At 41.9% G+C, this 17903-nt stretch overlaps 1 protein-coding gene across 2 annotated transcripts in view; it reads right to left on the reverse strand.

Annotated features, from left to right (window-relative positions):
* Nucleotides 1–17903, reverse strand: part of MOXD1 (monooxygenase DBH like 1) — a 759590-nt gene that overhangs the window by 439619 nt on the left and 302068 nt on the right. The gene's annotated exons all lie outside the window — the stretch shown is intronic.

The raw sequence follows: 17903 nt of genomic DNA on the forward strand, positions 1-17903 counted from the left end.
TAGCCACTGTAGCGTCATTTTTTTATGTTACCCCGGCGCAGAACAGTCCCCCAGCCCATGCCATGTTTACAAACTAGCGCAGTGGTACCATTGAGCCACTTTGTAAACCCTTGTGCCACATTATACCTGCGCCAGGGCAGAAGTTATGGTGTCCCTTGGCTGTTTTCAATGGGCCTCCCAAGCTGTGTTGGACTAGCATCAACATTTTGGATGCTAGTCCAGCAAAGCTCCACAACTGCATCAGAAATTCTGATGTAGCTGTGCTAATGACTGCCAAGGTGTGCTGTATTGTAAATACAGAGCTGCCATGGTGCTGTTAGGGGGCGCAGGGTGGCGCAAGCAAAATGGCGCATTGTGATCGATGTGCCAGTCTGTTGTAAATGAGGCCCTTAAAGACCAGAAACAGCTGCCAAATTAGTGAAATCAAAATCAGACTGCACACTCCCTTTCGCTTCCTCTTGATAGATTTTAACTTTTCCTCAGTGGCATGGAAACGTTTTCATTGTCCCGAGTGAAAGGAAGGAAATGGGCCGCATTGCTGCTGTATGAATTGTGAAACACAGCAATGCAGTAATATTAATAGTTCCATTGGCCCCTCAGGGCTCTAGGCTCTAGTGCCACTGCACCTACAGCACAAATGAAAGTTATTCCCCCCACTTTTAATCCAATGAACACTAGATCAAACGTATATTTTTTGCACTAGAAAGACAGGAAAATAAAATGACTCATTGTCTCTTTAACTTTAAAACAGCATGCATCAACTATAAATGGCTATGATCCCAGAGAGTAATGCAATTTACTGCATCTCCTGCAGAGAACTGTGTGTAGAAAATCAAAGGCCTGAGTTGGTGAGGGGTAATTAGCCGCTCATTCATTAGAGGGCTCAAAACAGCTACTGTCAAAATCGGTTGTATTAACTACCATGACAGTGACACTGACCGAGCTATACAGTAACGCAGTTAGGGTGCAATGGTCTATAATCTAAGCTGAGACATTGGGGCAGATTTACAAGGCCTTAGTGCCTCCTTGCTCCACACTAGCATAATTTGTGGCTCAAGGACGCATTTTTCGCCGCACCATATTTACCATGTGGCGCAATGCACACATTGCTCCACTTTGCGACCCCTGTCGCCACATTATGCCTGTGTCAGGCATTATGTATGCAAAGGGGGTGTTCTGGCATTAGGAGGCCTACAAGAATGGTGCTGAGAAATCTACAAGATTTGGTGTAATTTTTAATGCCTGCTCAAAACAGGCATTAAAGTCACACACCCATTGTAATCAATGGGCTTCCTTGTACTTTGCTGCACTACCATCATTTTTTACCTTAGTGCAGCAAAGCACCACAATAGCGTCAACAATTTGGACACTATTGGCCTACCGTGTGCCATGGTGTGCCGTATTGTAAATACGGCGCACACATGGTGTCGTTAGGTGGGGCAGGGGCGACGCAAGAAAACTAGCGCAACAGGACTGATGCACTAGTTTCTTGTAAATTTGCCCCAATGTTTCTTTTTCCACACATTTATTAGGTAGTGCAAGACATTGATAACAGGGGCTGTATTATGAACAGTTGACTTGCTCAGCGATAAACACCTGTTTTTATGTGTCTACATTTTCTAAAGTGCATATATTTCCAAGTTAGTGCATGATTTTTAGACAGCAGAGGTTAGAAATAAAACGAGGCACATCCTGCTCCACGTTTCTAAACTACTATAACTGAACATCACGTTTTAACTCAGAGAAATATATGGTTACATTAACACACTTCTTTAGATGCCGCAAGCACATGCAAAGCGTACCGGGCCCTGCACTGAGCCAGTGCAGCTGTTCATGATACTGCTCAAGTATTTGCAACCACTGAACAAAGTAGATTGAAAGGATGAATGGAGCAGGTATGTGAAGAGCATCTACTTTACTCAGCCAGCAGTCTTGTAAGTCACCAGTAAATCCGACTTCAGAATACCCATGCCCAGTGTCGCACGCAGGGAACTCCATGTCCACAATATTCCAACCCAACATACCCACCTACTTTCACAAACCGAAAGAAACACTTATGATAAAAATGGAAACATGCACACAACTATAACATAACTGCCTATATAAAACTGCAACATGTAAAATACAATGCATAGTAAAGGATTAAAAATTAATGGACAACATGGAGAGGTTCCCGTGAAAGAACGTAATCCAGAACCTGTAAAGTCACAAGCAACCCAAATTAAGTGACTAACAACATCCTAGATGTATGTGCAAAGGTAGAGGCAATGACTTCAAGACTGAAAATAAAACAGACCAATATGTAACAAAAATGTTGCATCCTAAAACAATTCATGATAACTGCATAAAGTAATCCTTAGATTTAATTGGACAGGTTTTTATACCCTGAGAAGGCATAGGTTGACGAAGGTTGCACCTGGCATCATCTTACTTATCTGTGTTCACACCCATTATTTCACACACAAATGTGGACAAGTAGTTAGTCACCAACGAAACAAAACTCTTGTTCCTCACCTTACCATTTCCGAGAATTACATGTTCTTTCACCTGAACTAGAGCAGAAAAATGGTCAAACCCTTTCTGAATATGACCGGGTTTTTCATTCCTTAACCGATCACCAACCTTAACAGGCAATTTGTTGTCTTTTTCCCCAAAAGTACCATATTACTTTTGTACCTCACGTCTCACATTCACAACACTGCCAATCTTGGCAGGATCAACACTCTTCCTATTCAACCATTCATGGCTTAACTAGGACCCAGCAATCCTACCTATTAACAACATAAAAGGTGATATTCCTGTACTAATGTGGGGTGTTGTACCCATGGCCCACATTATATTTCTCATTGTAGACTTGCATTCCAGACCATTTATTAATGTTAATTGCAGCTGAGCTTTGATAATGCGATTGATCCTCTCCACCACACCATTGCTGCAGGGATGTTCTCCCCGTCGCACCTATAGAGAGAGCGACGGGGAGTAAAGTAAACCTGGGTGAGAGAACGCAATACAAGCGCTGAGAAACACAACTGTTCACAAGGCCTGCCCTCTCATTATTAATTTATTTTTGTAGTCAAAAATAGCACAAATCCCAAACAGACCTTTGAATACGCACCACGTGAGATACAGCTGTTTCCAGCAAGTGTAAGAAAGCTAAGAACAGCAACTGCAGTACAAAGAAAAGAGCATTCATTTGGGAAGCAAATTGGCTTTCTTCATGTAAATGGTGTCTACTTAGGCTGAAATGAGAGGAAATCACATCTCTGAATATGTGTGATCGGTCATGTACTAGTGAGTGATTTTAGATAGGATTTTGCTTGCGGATTATCCTACAGGCTTTAAATGCACGCTGCTTTCGTATAACCACGGGCAATAATAATATCTACAATAAATCTGGATACACATAGAGGGCCTTTAAATCAGTGATCTTCAGACATTGCTCAGGGGCAACATCATTCACTTTTGGATTAGCACAAAGAAAAGCATCGATTGCATAGGGCAGTTAAACTCCGTCATCCATTGGTTTGATGGCACTCTCAGTCACACTGGGCCTCACCATTTGCTTTTTAGTTTGTCAGGGCAAATGGGTGACTGCCTTTCGCCTTTCTACATATAAATCCGCATTAGAAGGGAAGGGCCGGACAAAAGGATAAAAGTTTTCCTTAATAGGTTGACTCTATCTACACTCATAATGACTTGGCTTAAATGTACAAAAGTAAATACAGCAGCACCAGGAGGAAAGGGCTCCTCATATGTGCCTAACTTATTATTTTATGAGACTTTGGCAACGACGATCTCATACTGGTGACACCAGTAGTCAGTTTTGTAATACATGCCCGCTTACTAGAGAGCTATCACTTTTGCAACAGAATATTCTACTTTGTTTTTCAGCATTTCTGTGGGCCATCACATGAAAACCCTCGGAGATTACACTTTTGACAGTGGCCGTGGCACTTTTATTTTTCTGTAGGAACAAGGCTGCAGTACATTTGTGTTGCATTGATCATCTATATTATATTACTAGGACTATCTACTATCACCTTTCTTTATTTATAGGTTGACAGGATTGATCAAGGACCTAAACCTTCGAAACTTGCTATGTTCTGGGTGGCATGAGTTAGATTTATGGCAACAGATGCTAATTAATTGGATGAAGAGTTAAACTTGTAATTTTTATATTTAAGAGTTAAACTTGTAATTTTTATATTTAGGCAAGGTATTAAAACACACATACTGTTGTACACTATCTGGCAAACGATCATCGAAGTTTAGGAACGTATTCCGCCGAGTGCATAAACAAAAAATAATTTTAAAAAATGAATGTAACTTTGTTTGATGAGTCTTCATGCCTAAATAAAAAAACATGCATAAAAAGTAACTGGAGCTCATGTGAAGCACTCCAATGCTGTTGGGGCCCATTTGCGCTAGAAGTGAAAGAATCACCAGGAATAAGGGGAAGTTGGCAAAAATAGTGCCTTAATCACAGAGTGAGCAGCACACAGCCATTAAATTAAGTGAAATCAATCTGTGCTCGGTCCATGCTCCAAAAGGGAATTGTTGTAACAGCTTAGCCTGCCCTGGCCAATAATGAAGCACATAAGGAGAGTGACAAAGGAGCCCTTGAATGGTAAGCAATGGGTGAGCCGCAAGTCCCTGGTTATACACTATAGTCTCGCAAGCAAGAATGCATGCACTGTTGCAGGCTCAACCTAAAAATGGTGCATGAGCCACTATTCTGTCAATGAATGTGGCCTAACATGGGTGAATTGCTGGCAACGATTACGCACTAGGTTGTAACTATGTTGATGAGGCTAAAGTAATCAACTGACAAGGTGTGTCTGGCACAGTGTATTCAAGCTAATGACTGGTTGCCAGTATGTAATTCAAGGTCTTCTTCCACTTTTGAAGTATTCTTCAAATGTGGGAAATTTTGCAAGGTGTTCCCATCACCGTAAATGCAGACATATTTCATAAGAATACAATTTTTTTATTGGGACACTGATCTTGCTTTACTGCACCAATGAATCTGTGGATTCCAATGAAAAGTAATAAGAATCCTCCCAAATTGTCAAAAAGGGCCGCCAATGTGACACACGTTGCACTTTTTTCTACAGCTGGAGGGGCATGTGTTACTGGTAATCCTCCCAACCAGTTAAGATGGCCATCAAAGTCATACGCACAATGACTGTTTCTTAGGGCACTGGGGCACATATGTGCCTGTGGAAACCAAGACAATCGACAACCAATAAAAAAAATTCTAGCTAACGAGTCAAGAGTTTTCAATTCTATTAAGGACACGGAGGCGAGGATTATGCTTCTCTTTCTTTACTGTTAATAAAAACAGCAGCCAATAAGTTGACAGAAAATGAAAAAACTACAACTCCTATGAACACATGTAGTCCAGCCTGACCAATCCCAGGTAGCCCCTCAATATAAGAGTCACCATAACAATAGTCCTTCCACCTTCTTTGCGTCAGACGACTATTACTCCATAACATCATGAACTTGCAGTGGAACATGCTGACCAACAATCGACGGAGACATGATCTTAAACTGTCCTTTATCCAAAAGATTACTCGCCTTTGTTACCTGCATCTAGAACAAAGGAGAAAAATCGCATAATACTATTTGGAAACTGAAATCCCAAAAAAGGGTGGGAATAAGCTTTTGTTTTTTATAGATAACAACACATCTCAACAAAACTGCAGCTACACAAACTTAACAGGATATACAAATCATCAATCAAAAAAGCTAAAAAAAGATACTACTCAGACAGAATTCTAAATGCTCAATCTACAACCAATGAATTTTATAAAATTCTCAATGAATTTCGAAAACCTACATGCATGGAAGGAAGTCATCCCACCACTCAAGATTTCACAAACAAATTGGCAACTCACTACACAACCAAGGCAGACACATTGGACTCCTATTTAAAACGGAAGAAAACCATCAGCACCAACCCCTTTACTAAAATACCCTTTAAGAATAAACCATCCCAACCTCTCCAGTCCTTCAAACTAATATCCCAGGATGAATTTATGGATTTGGTCAAAGCAAGCAGACCTTCTGGTTGCCCTTCTGACCCTTGCCCACCACAAATCTTCAAGAACATCCTGCTATCTACTTCTGCTGCCACACCTATAAGAAGAATCATCAACAACTCTTTATCTTCAGGAACTTTTCCTGCAGACCTGAAAAAGGCATACATACGACCATTATTAAAGAAAACAAACCTAGACCCGCAAGACCCCAACAACTACAGACCTATCACAAATGGACCTTTCCTGGGTAAATTGATAGAAAGAGCAGCATTCGCCCAGATGTCACAATTCATTGAAGACAATTCTATACTTTCAGACTTCCAAACTGGATTCCGCCCAGGAAGAAGCACTGAATCGGCACTCATGGCAATTTGGGACGATCTTAAAAACACAGTCGACCGAAATGGAGTTGCTGCACTACTTCTCTTGGACCTCTCAGCTGCCTTTGATACGGTTGACCATGACACCCTAACTCAAAGACTCCACGAAGCCGGCATACAAGGGATTGCTCTCGACTGGATTACTTCCTATCTCCAAAAAAGAGCGAATATCATCCACTCGCCCCCCTTCTCGTCCGAACCCTACCTCACAAAAGCAGGGGTCCCCCAAGGGTCAATCATCTCACCTTTGCTTTTCAACATCTACATGATATCTTTACCAGAACTGATCAATAATTTCCATCTCACATGCTACAACTATGCAGATGACACACAAATACTACTTAAATTAGAAGACCCCAAAAACATTGAAAACTCAGAAATCTTCAGTTGCCTCAGAGCCGTTGATCAGTGGATGACCTGGAGCCATCTCAAACTAAATACCTCCAAAACAGAAATACTCATATGTGGTGACTGGGAAAATTATGACCCTCTGTGCGTCTGGCCTGACGATCTCGGACCACCTCCTCAATTATCCAAGGAAGTTAAAAACCTAGGAATCACCATGGATTCCAAGCTAACTATGAATGCCCAAGTAGACAAATTAGCACGCACAAGCTTCATCCCCTTAAAGACTTTACGACGCATCTTCCCCCACCTCGGATTTCCACACAAGGTGCAAGCTACTATCTCACTTGTACTATCCAAACTGGATTATGCCAATAGCCTCTACCATGGATCATCTCTATCTGTTATGAAAAAACTACAACGTATCCAGAATTCCGCAGCCAGGCTACTACTACCTATAAAGCCGCAAGCCCACATCTCCCCTGCCTTGAGAGCACTACACTGGTTACCCGTTGCCAGAAGATGCACTTTCAAGCTGCTTTGTATCACCCACAAAGCTATACATGGAACAGGACCGCTTTTTATCAGAAAGAAAATTACCAAATACATCCAACAAAGAACACTCCGCTCAAGACTGGCACCCCGCCTTAGAACACCACCATACAAGAAAAAGACTGTAGGTGGTACATCCTTCTCCGTCCAAGCAGCCAAACTATGGAATTCATTACCCCCAACTATAAGAGCCACAGATAACTTTCTTGTCTTCAGAAAACTAAACAAGAGTTGGCTCTTTCCTTCATAACCACCTTTTCAAACAACTATGAACTGCATATGCCTATGTGGATAAATATTTTTTTCAGATGATATGTATATTTCTATTTATTTATAGTTTCTTTGGAAAATATGTATTGCTACTGTCATAACAATAAAATATACACACACACTCTTTAAACCTGTCTGACTAAGTATTTTTTTACCCATGATTCTAATTATGTATTGTATGTGCATATGTGTGTGTATTTGTGTGTGTGTGTGTGTGTGTATATATATATATATATATATATATATGTGTATATGTTGTTTCTGTGCTTGGCATGTTCGTGGATCATTGCATGGCTCCTGGTTTTGGGTTGTTGTACTAGATATCTATGAATTCCTGCTCTCATTTTATCACACTTATCTACTCATCACTCTTATGTCATGTCTCTATCAAACTATCCTCCATTCTCACTCTGACTCATCCCAAATCCCTTCTACCACTTTCATCTCCTAAATATCTCTGCCTAAGCTCTTCCCTCCACCTCCACATCTAACTCACCAAACCTCACTCTACCTCTGTGACCTCCCACACAACCCTACTAAATTCTCCTGCGTTCATCTCACCCTGCTACTATGCTCTCCCTAACCCTTCCACATACTTTTCCCCCTCCGCCCCCCCTTTATTCATCCCAAGCCTTTGAGTTGAGTAAATGAAGGATATACTCCCAATTAACACTTCTGGATTTCTTTCCTCCTCCACCCCTCCATTACTCCAGTCAATCTAACTAACAAACTCTCATATCCGCGGCTCAAATTAACTCGTAATAATAATACTAAAACTGTACTCATTATTAAACAATACTAATCCATCACTAATTCTTGTTGGGTTCGGAGTAGCGTGCTACTCATCGAAAAGCGCTTCGACGCCTCGTCAGGGGTAGTAAACGCTATATAAATACGATTACAATACAATACAATTACATCTCGACATAAGTATCACAATCCTTAAATATTAAACATTCCATAAAATTACCATTTTAAATATACGGGTGGGATAATCGTCGCCTCTGTGTCCTTAATAGAATTGAAAATTCTTGACGCGTTAGCTAGAAATTCTTTTATTCTATGTCAGGACCGGAGGCTTCGGATTATGCTTGTTTAAAGCCGATCCACCACTGCTGTCGCAATATCTACAATAGGTTTGTGATAAAACACTTTAAATGTGCTGTCTGAAGACCAATCTGCCGCTGCCATAATATCTTCTGATCTAGAACCTGAACCTAGTGACTTAGATGCCATAGCTCCCCGAATTGAGTGAGCGCCAAAAATAGAAGTGTCTATTCCAGCCTTTCCCAAAAGCCATTTGACCCACCTAGCTAAAGTAGCTGAAGATATCGGGCCATAAGGTCTTCTCAGAGAAATCAAAAGTTGGCCCCCTACATCTCTACGCCACTCTTGTGTACAGTTTTCATAAGACTTCAACCATTGCACCACACACAATTTCTGATTATGGGGAAAAGCAGGGTACGAAATACATTTAGTTGCAGTTTTTGTACGTCTGGAAATTGAGAATGAAACTCCGGGGGGAGTAAATACTCTACCTGTCAAATCCATCGCTGCCACATCCGATACACATCTGCACGAAATTAGACATAGAAGAACTGTAAGCTTGGCAGATAATTGTTTAAGTGACAAATCATCATTAGACGGCCAAGACTGGATAAAACGAAGGACAATATCTACATCCCATAGAACAGAATAACGTGTTTGAGGAGGGTTAACCATTCTAATACCTCAAAGGATTTTTGCAATCAAAGGATGTTCTCCAACTGGTTTACCGTCCACATGTGGGTGACCCACTGAGATTGCAGATCTGAAATTATTAACAGTTCTATAAGCGAGACCTTGAGTTGCCAAGTTCGAGAGGAAAATAGCAATCATGGAAATCTGGGCCCCCACGGGACAAATACTCTGTTCACTGCACCAACACACCCATCTCCTCCAGGAGGTTTCATAGCATTTATGGGTGGAGGGAGCCCAAGATTGAGATAGGAAAAACATAGCTTCTCCTGAAACTGGTGGCATTTGCCAACATCTCCCGAAAGTCGCCAAGCCATGAGATTCAACTGTCCCTGCATCACAAGAGGATGGGGATGACCTGAAGGATCCAGTAACAGAAACTGGAACGACAGAAGAAGATCTGGGGGTGCACATGATAGGGACATCGCAACTGGGAACCATACTTGAGCTTTCTAGAGTGGTGTCACTAAAATGAGCTTGGACCGTTGTCTCTTGACCTGAACCAGGACTCTCTGAATCATTGAGAAAGGGGGAAAAGCATAAAGCAGATCCCGCGACCAGGTCTGAATTAAAGCATCTGATCCCATCTCCAAGGGATCCGGCCTCCAACTGAAAAACAGAGGTAGTTGAGAGTGGAGGCGTGATGCAAACAGGTCTATTGAGCAAAGACCCCATCTCTGCGTAAGGTTCTGAAAAACCGACTGGTGAAGCTTCCAGTCGCTGTTGTCTCTCAGAAAACAAGAGTTCCAATCCACCACCACATTGGAGTGACCTGGAATGTACTCCGCTATCACATGAATCTGGTTCCGAAGACAATAATGCTAAAACTCCTTGGCGATCTCCTCTAACATGCGAGACCTGGTCCCACCCAGTTGATTTATATATCTTACTGCTGAGATGTTCTCCATTCGAAGAAGAATGCAACAACGGGCTTTGTTGGGGGAGAGCGAGTGAATCGCAAAGGCTCCCGCTAGTAATTCCAAACAATTGATGTGAAGACTCAATTCCTCCGAGGACCACCGTCCTCCCGTCTCCACAGAGCCACAACAAGCTCCCCAGCCCCACTGACTGGCAGCCACCACATGATATCCATTCTGGCTTCTTCCGATAACGGAATCTGTTTCGTATAAGCTAGACCTTTGCAGAGATGCAAAATCTTTAGGCGTTGAAGAGCCCGATAGTGAAACAGGCCTGGAAATATCGCCTGAATTGACAAAGCCAACAGCCCCACCAACCGTGCCAAAATCCATAAGGATATAGTCGGAGAGGCAAGGGCTTTACGTAACTCTTTCTTGATTGTGGATCGTTTCGTCAAAGCTGGGCCTGAACCAAATCCACCTGAAAGCCTAAGAATTCTACACATTGCGAGGGGAGAGCTACTGACTTCACCCTGTTGATTAAGAAACCCAGGTCTTGGAGGAGTTGAATCGCCCAGGACAGATGGAGTAAGGCTAAATCTTTGGACTGGCCCATGATCAACATGTCGTCGAGATAAATGATGAGGCGAACGCCTCGTTCTCGAAGGAATTTTTGCCACGGGGCGAAGCAATTTGGTGAAACACCAGGGGGCAGAAGATAGGCCAAAGGGGAAAACCCTGAACTCAAGCCATTGGGGTCGCCACAGAAACTGCAGAAAACTTTGGTGCGGACAAAAAATTGGCACCGTTAAATAGGCGTCTTGGAAATCTAGACGTACTAATCAATCTCCTTCTAGCAGTAGATCTTATAATAAATGGATGCCTTCCATTTTGAGATGGCGATAGACTATCCAGGAATTGAAATCTTTTCAAGTTTAGTACTAGGCGAAAGCCTCCGCCTTTCTTTTGTACTAGGAAAATAGTGCTGACAAACCCATTTGGATGTGGAGTTGAGTGGATTATTGCGTTTTTGTGAAGAAGATCTTCGATCTCCACATCTATAAAGGGACTCTCTTTTTGGGAAAAAAGAAGAGGAAGAGAGAGATGATGTTGAACCGGGGTGGAATAAAACTCTAGTCTGAAACCCCAAACTGTCTGCAGTATCCAGGGGTCCTGAGTAATACGACCCCAAGCCTGAGCATGAGTCTTCAATCTCCCCTCAAGGATTACCTCTGAATAGGGGATTATTCTCACCTGAAGCAGAGGAGTCTTGATTACGCTCCAAATTTTTTCCTCGGAAGCCGCAACCTAGGCCTCTGCTGGCTCTGGATGGGTAAAATCCTGAAGAGGATTGGTAGTAACCTCAGCCTTTAGGGACGTAGTTGTTGGAGGTCTGATGGAAACCTCGGCCTGGCACACAACCTCTGTAGTGTCCGGCCCTGGTAAAAAGGCCACCACTGAACATCCGTTTAATTGAAGATTGGGCCTTATCTATCGCTGTAAAGGTGGAAACATATTTACCCAGGTCCTTAACGAATTTGTCCCAGAAGAGGAGTCCATTAGCCAGGGAACCTGGTTCGGTAGGAGCCAGTTCTGCCAATTTAGGGTCTATGTGCATAAGAAAAGATTTTCTGTGCTCAGTGGACATGGCGTAATTCGCGTTTCCCAGGAGACAGATGGCTCTCTGTGCCCATTCAAGAACAGCCTCCGGATCCAAAGGTGTATTGGTCTCTTTAGCCTGAACAGCTAACTCCAGGATCTTTGTGATGGGGCCCGATAGGTCTAGCATTTTGTCTTGACTGCCCTTCCAGGCACGATCAAGTCCTTTCTTGGGATCCTTCGTGAACTTCTTCAAGAAGGTAGCGACACTGGGGTCAAGCTCCGGGGTGTCGGACACTTTCCCCAGCAGGGATGGGTGAGGACACTCGGAACGCAAGGTGCTGCGCACATCTTTATCGAAACTTCTGCGCAGTCTATCCTGCACACAGTGGGGCACTTCCATACACAGAACCCATTCTGAAGAACGCGGGTGAATGATGTTCTCAAGGTCAAACAATAAATTCTTTTGAGACATCATCTCATCTGGAGTGTCATGGGATTTATGCTTGCGTTTACCCGATTGCTTTGGCTCAGAGAACTTCGAGTCGGAATGAGAATCCGAAGACTGCGAGAGTTCTTTGCATGCGTCTGCTGGCTGTGGAAAATGATCAGAATTGGCAGCAAGGCCAGGACCATATTCGTGGTCCCTAAGGACTGCACTGGCCATTTGAGAGAGAATTTCTGCCAAGGATAAAGAACTCAAGGATGTTCTGGAATTAAAGTCGCCTTCCTCAGATTGAGGTTCTCTAATCCGTGACCCAGAGGGTGGAGGTCCCATCAACTCTCTTTGCCCATATCTGACCAAGGGCCCCTTAAAGGGTTTCAGTTCTTTAATTAAAGCTTGATTAACTGAGTCTTGTACATGGTGGCCCAGGGCCTGTACCAATCTTTCCTCCATCTGTTCAGGAAAGGGCCCTTCCACCTCTTCCTGGTAATACTCGTCCTCCTTGGAAAAATAAGCCATAGTAGGAACACAGAAGTAGTTTAATGGGGGAGGAAAAAATACCAACAGGTTCAATAATGAAGAAAAAAATCGTTCTGATAAGCACTGAGACACAATCTCAATAGGGCCCAATTCTATGTGGAGCGAGCACCTGGAATAACCTCCTAGGCCAAGCCTCAAATGTTTTTGCACCCCGTTGTGCATTCCTGGGGCCTGAAAGAAGTTTAGCACACTCTGCGTGCCGCACCCATCCGAAATCCGATTTGAAATCGGAGCTCCGGTCGTGCGCATCCGCGAGGGAAGCGCTAAAAATAGAGAGCAGACTGCTCTCTGCGTCAGCTCTCGGCAGGCCTCCCTCCCACGGAGGCCTGAGAATTCTTGAAATTGCCTGCGGGGCTCGCCGACCCACCGCACTGAAAGGACGACCTCACACCAGCGCGGGCGGGACCCCCAGGCCACAATGGAACAAAGCCGCACTGCGCGATCGGGAAGTCCCCGATCCCACGGGCGGTCAAGTATTATAAGGGCAGAACCGAAGCATGTCCAGGAAGAAGCCCTGTAACCGAGCGCCGTTAAGCCCACGCTCCCGCTCCACAGCCCTAATACAAAATTCAGTGGGAAAACCCCAATCATACAATAAACGTTAAGAAAAAAGGAAATGTGACTTAACTTTGGCTGCACAGCAGCAAAGAAAGAGGAAGGACTATTGTTATGGTTACTCTTATAGTGAGGGGCTACCTGGGATTGGCAGGCTGGATTACAGGTGTTCATGGGAGTTGTAGTTTTTCATTTTCTGTAAACTTATTGGCTGCTGTTATTATTGACAGTAAAGAAGGAGAAGCATAATCCGAAGCCTCCGGTCCTGACATAGAATAGCAGATGCAGTCACTGCACACTACCACTAGTGACACTCCAGTCCCTTGGTGCCACAGTTCCAGTGTGCACCTCTGAGCCTTGCACTTCAGCTCCCCAGGAAGGAGACTTTCACAGCCTCCAGGAACCGTTGCAAACTATGGAAGAAGACTTGCAATCTGATGATCTCTGCTTGCCACCACTGAAGAGATGAAGGAAGCAGGCATGTGAAGAGCATCTGCTATATTCAACCAACAGTCTCGCCATTGGGCAGCATCTTCTCCTTAAGAATCCCCATGCCCCGTGTTCCATGCAGAGAACCCCAACATTCCTACACTACACGAGTGCTGTTGACAAAGAAGTACACATACATGGAGAATTCTTAAATCTAGTACGTTTGAAAATGTATATGTATGTGTAATGTTTAAGTTAAGAAGGTAGCCTAGATTCCATGCATTGCACGTGTAGCTGTCGAACTTCACACTTTTGCACAAGTAATTTTTAACCGTAATTTGCAATTACTTACCAGTATAAAAATTAAATTTGCACTCAGTAATTTGTTAAATAAAAGCATCTTCACCAAAAGAAAATGAAAACTTTCACTGATCGAGCAATGCAAATGCGGGTAAATCATTCCCAACCACCAGTGCAAAATCAAATAGCTGCTCGCACAATTCATGTCAGCCTCTTAAAAGCTTGTTTTATGTATTGGAAAAACACCCTCAGTAAAATATCAAAATTCATGAATGTATCAATTATTTCATACAAAATTACAATCTGTACAAAAATCCTGCCTCTAAAAATATTTGCTCTGCTGTTATAACCAGAATAATCAGATAAACCTCCACTTGCTGGAACCACTGACATTCAGAAAAAAGCACTGTCTCTGGAGCCGTGCTGAGAATATGGAACTCTCTCCTGCCGGATGTTCAGTCTATCCCATCGAGGTACAGTTTCAAGAAAGAGGTCAAGAGGGTTTTTTCTGGACAGATTCTTAACATACCATACATTTCTTTAAGTTTCTTTAACTTGGGCCCTAACCACAATCTCCTGGAACAACAAACTCTCTCTTAATTTGCTTTATATGCAGAGGATACTATGTTATCTGACGGGTTTGGGGGTTTCTCTGCCCAGCGCTCTGATAACTTTGGTTCATGTACCTGCTTTTTAAAACTCTCCAAATAAACTCATTTTTAGGAATTTGCAGCCCTGGCACACTTCCTGCTTTGTATGCCTTAATTTGCACTGAATAAGTTGTGTTGTTGTTACTATGTTTACAAATGTCACTGAACACTGCTGTCAAACACCCTCTCATAAATTCACGTTAAGACATTCTGTTCTGTTGTGTCTTCAAAGGACTGCTTTTAATGATCATAAAGATATGAGGCGAGAAACATAATATCCTGTGTAGTTCTCATATGATCTGAGTTTCAAACAATTGGTCAGAACAACCCGAGCCAATTAATTTCTTGAGCACATTGCGTCAGTCAAAAATCCTTTGAGAGAGCTTCTTAATGTACTGTAAACTTGCTCGAGCAGATGCTGTCTCCTCTTCTGATATCACGATTCCACAGCTATGCTATGATGTATTTCAAGCTAAAATTACACACTCAGTTATCTTCCTTTGGAGAAGACTATGTATTAAGATACCACGGTAGGCAAGTGTGGTTCAAGCGGTTTATTCCACCAACAGCAATACACCTCCTAACTCCTTCCTCCAACAGCTGTCAACTGATCTATCCACATTCTCATTGCTACCATGACAACTGAACATCACTTATGGAACACTACGTCTGCAAGGTTCCAGTAGCAAAACACAGCACTATGAAACACACTGAAGTATCACAATAAACTTACGTTTGAGGCTCTTATTAATATTCTCCTCAATGTACATTTTATGCTAAAGGTAATCAGGAAAATCCTTTTACTGCTCCCCAGCTCCTCAAGGAAAACTCTGGCGGCTCAAGCAAGTCCAAGTAAGATTACTGTGATGCTGTGCTCCTGGATCTGCCAGGATACCTTTTCAACAGCTTATCCAACATGTTGCATCTTGGGCATAGTAGGAAAATAATTGTCCATATCCATCTTTCTGCCATCTACTGCCCCCATGTGCAAACAATGCCTTTTCAAGACCTTATGTCTCAGTGTCAATCATGAGGCTTTACACAGCCTGCCTCCTGACAGCTACATGGACTTTCCTTCCTCCTTCAACACTCTGGGATGCTATAACACACCAACACTCAGTACTTTGATAATATTCCCAAATTCAAGAAAGTTTGGATAGGTAGGCAGTCTTTTTTGGTAGTTTCCGCTCAAGCTTGACATGTTCTCCTGCCAGCTATATTGTATATAGTTGTGTTCCCCTGTCTCGCAAGCTTTGCAAAACTCAATTAGTTTCCTCATAACTTTATTGAAGGGCAGTTCTTCAAATCCAATGATGAGATAGAATACGAAAAAGAGATCAGTTTAAATAATTTGAAGAAGCACATATTTTATCAAGACTGTTCAGACGAGTTTACATAAACTAAATATGTAATCAAGATAATATGACACAGGTTAAATGCAGCCAGATTTAATGACTTCCTTATTAGCTTCCTGGTTCTTAATTAGATTCCTCTCAATCCTCTTGCAAAAAACAAAAAATTACATAAGTGTTGATTTACAGTTTACTTTTGTAGCCTTTCCTTTCTCCCTGGGTTCCCCTGTCCATACGAGTTTATGTGCAACATGATACACGTTGTGCCATAGCTGTTTCCCATGCTCATATCAGAAGTAGAATATCAACACTTATAGTAGAGTTAAAATATTGACATAAGTAGATCTATCAGGAGTTCATCTTTAATGTTAATTTGATCTGCTCTAAGAATGCTTTAATCAATGCAAGTTTTCCTTAAGTGGTTCCCATTTCTAGTTTTGATCCTTTAATAAAAATTGAATGGTGGGGAAGAACATGAATAATTATTTCCAAATAAAAACACTGCCCCAAGGCAGAAATGCAAATCTATAGGTGGAGACCTCCACAAACTTAGATATACACTTAGGCCTAAGTGCAACTACCCTTCTAAATGAAATACTGCAACTCTGGACAGAGATCCCTCCACTTCATTACAAGAGGTGGGGGGCACATATGACTGAAAAAATTGACTGTAGTAACTTTAAGGGGGGTTTTCAGATGTAAATATGCAAACTATGAATCTAAGTAGCGTTTCAATTAGGAACAAGGAAGCATGTGTCAGCTCAGCTAAATAATATTTTGCACTCCTAGCAATCATCAAAATTGGAAAAATATAAATATAGCCCGCACTCTGGGCGCTGAGGCCAGTCATCAATTACAATTGTGCTAGGTTACATTGAATTTGTTTCTGTTTCTGGAACATGCAATATGTTATGATGTATATTTTCATTTGTATGGACCAGTGCTAAACATCAACTGATGTGTTTTTATAATTCATTAACAATTTACATATTTGTATTTTTATGCGTTTACAAATGTTATGTTTACACATCTAAAGAGTAATTTAGTATAGGTGTCTGCAATGTGTAAAATTATATGACCATTCTCTTTCTAACTTAATGTTATTAATTTATTTCTTAATATTTGGCAACATTTTTGCAATACTTTTATGAGTCCCTGTAGTGCACAATTTATATGCTTTTCTTTCATCATTTTGCTTTATTTTTTTAGCTGTTGGGCTTAGTAGTAGTAATAGTAGTAGTGTTATTCCATGGTCCATTCATTTCTAGGTAATTTCTTGCAGCACGTTAACTTCACATATTCGGTATGCAACTTACTTCAAGGCAAGCAAAGAACTAAATATGATCCTTTCAGGGATGTATTTCTACTGCTGTAGATGTATGTTTACCTTTACTGTGGTGATCGTTGCCTGTTTGTAGGTACATGTTTGCATGCTTTTCCATGTACCCCCTTCTTCATTTTCCCATGCTTCCTTCCACTGGTAGGATATATTCTCTATTTTCCAGCAACTCCTCCTTGCCACTCTCACAATTACACCTACAATGTAGAATTATATTTGCAGAGCTTTAAGGGCTTGTGAAGAAATCCTCAAATACAGTGTAAGAATGGCATGGGCAGAAAGTTTCAAATGGTTTCCACCTAATTTGCATAGATTAGTATTTGTAGCAATACAATGGTAGCACCACTACACATAATCGTAAATGCTATTTTAAATTGTAAATTATAGGTGTTGAGGCCATAACATATTAGCCAAAAATTGAGAGACTAGTTCTGTTTCGTAAATACACTTTTGTGACTTTTTAAGGAGGAAATTAGTTACACATTGTTTCTATTAATTGTTCAGCAAAT

Source organism: Pleurodeles waltl, chromosome 5, assembly GCF_031143425.1.
Source record: "Pleurodeles waltl isolate 20211129_DDA chromosome 5, aPleWal1.hap1.20221129, whole genome shotgun sequence".
Taxonomy (NCBI): Eukaryota; Metazoa; Chordata; class Amphibia; order Caudata; family Salamandridae; genus Pleurodeles; species Pleurodeles waltl.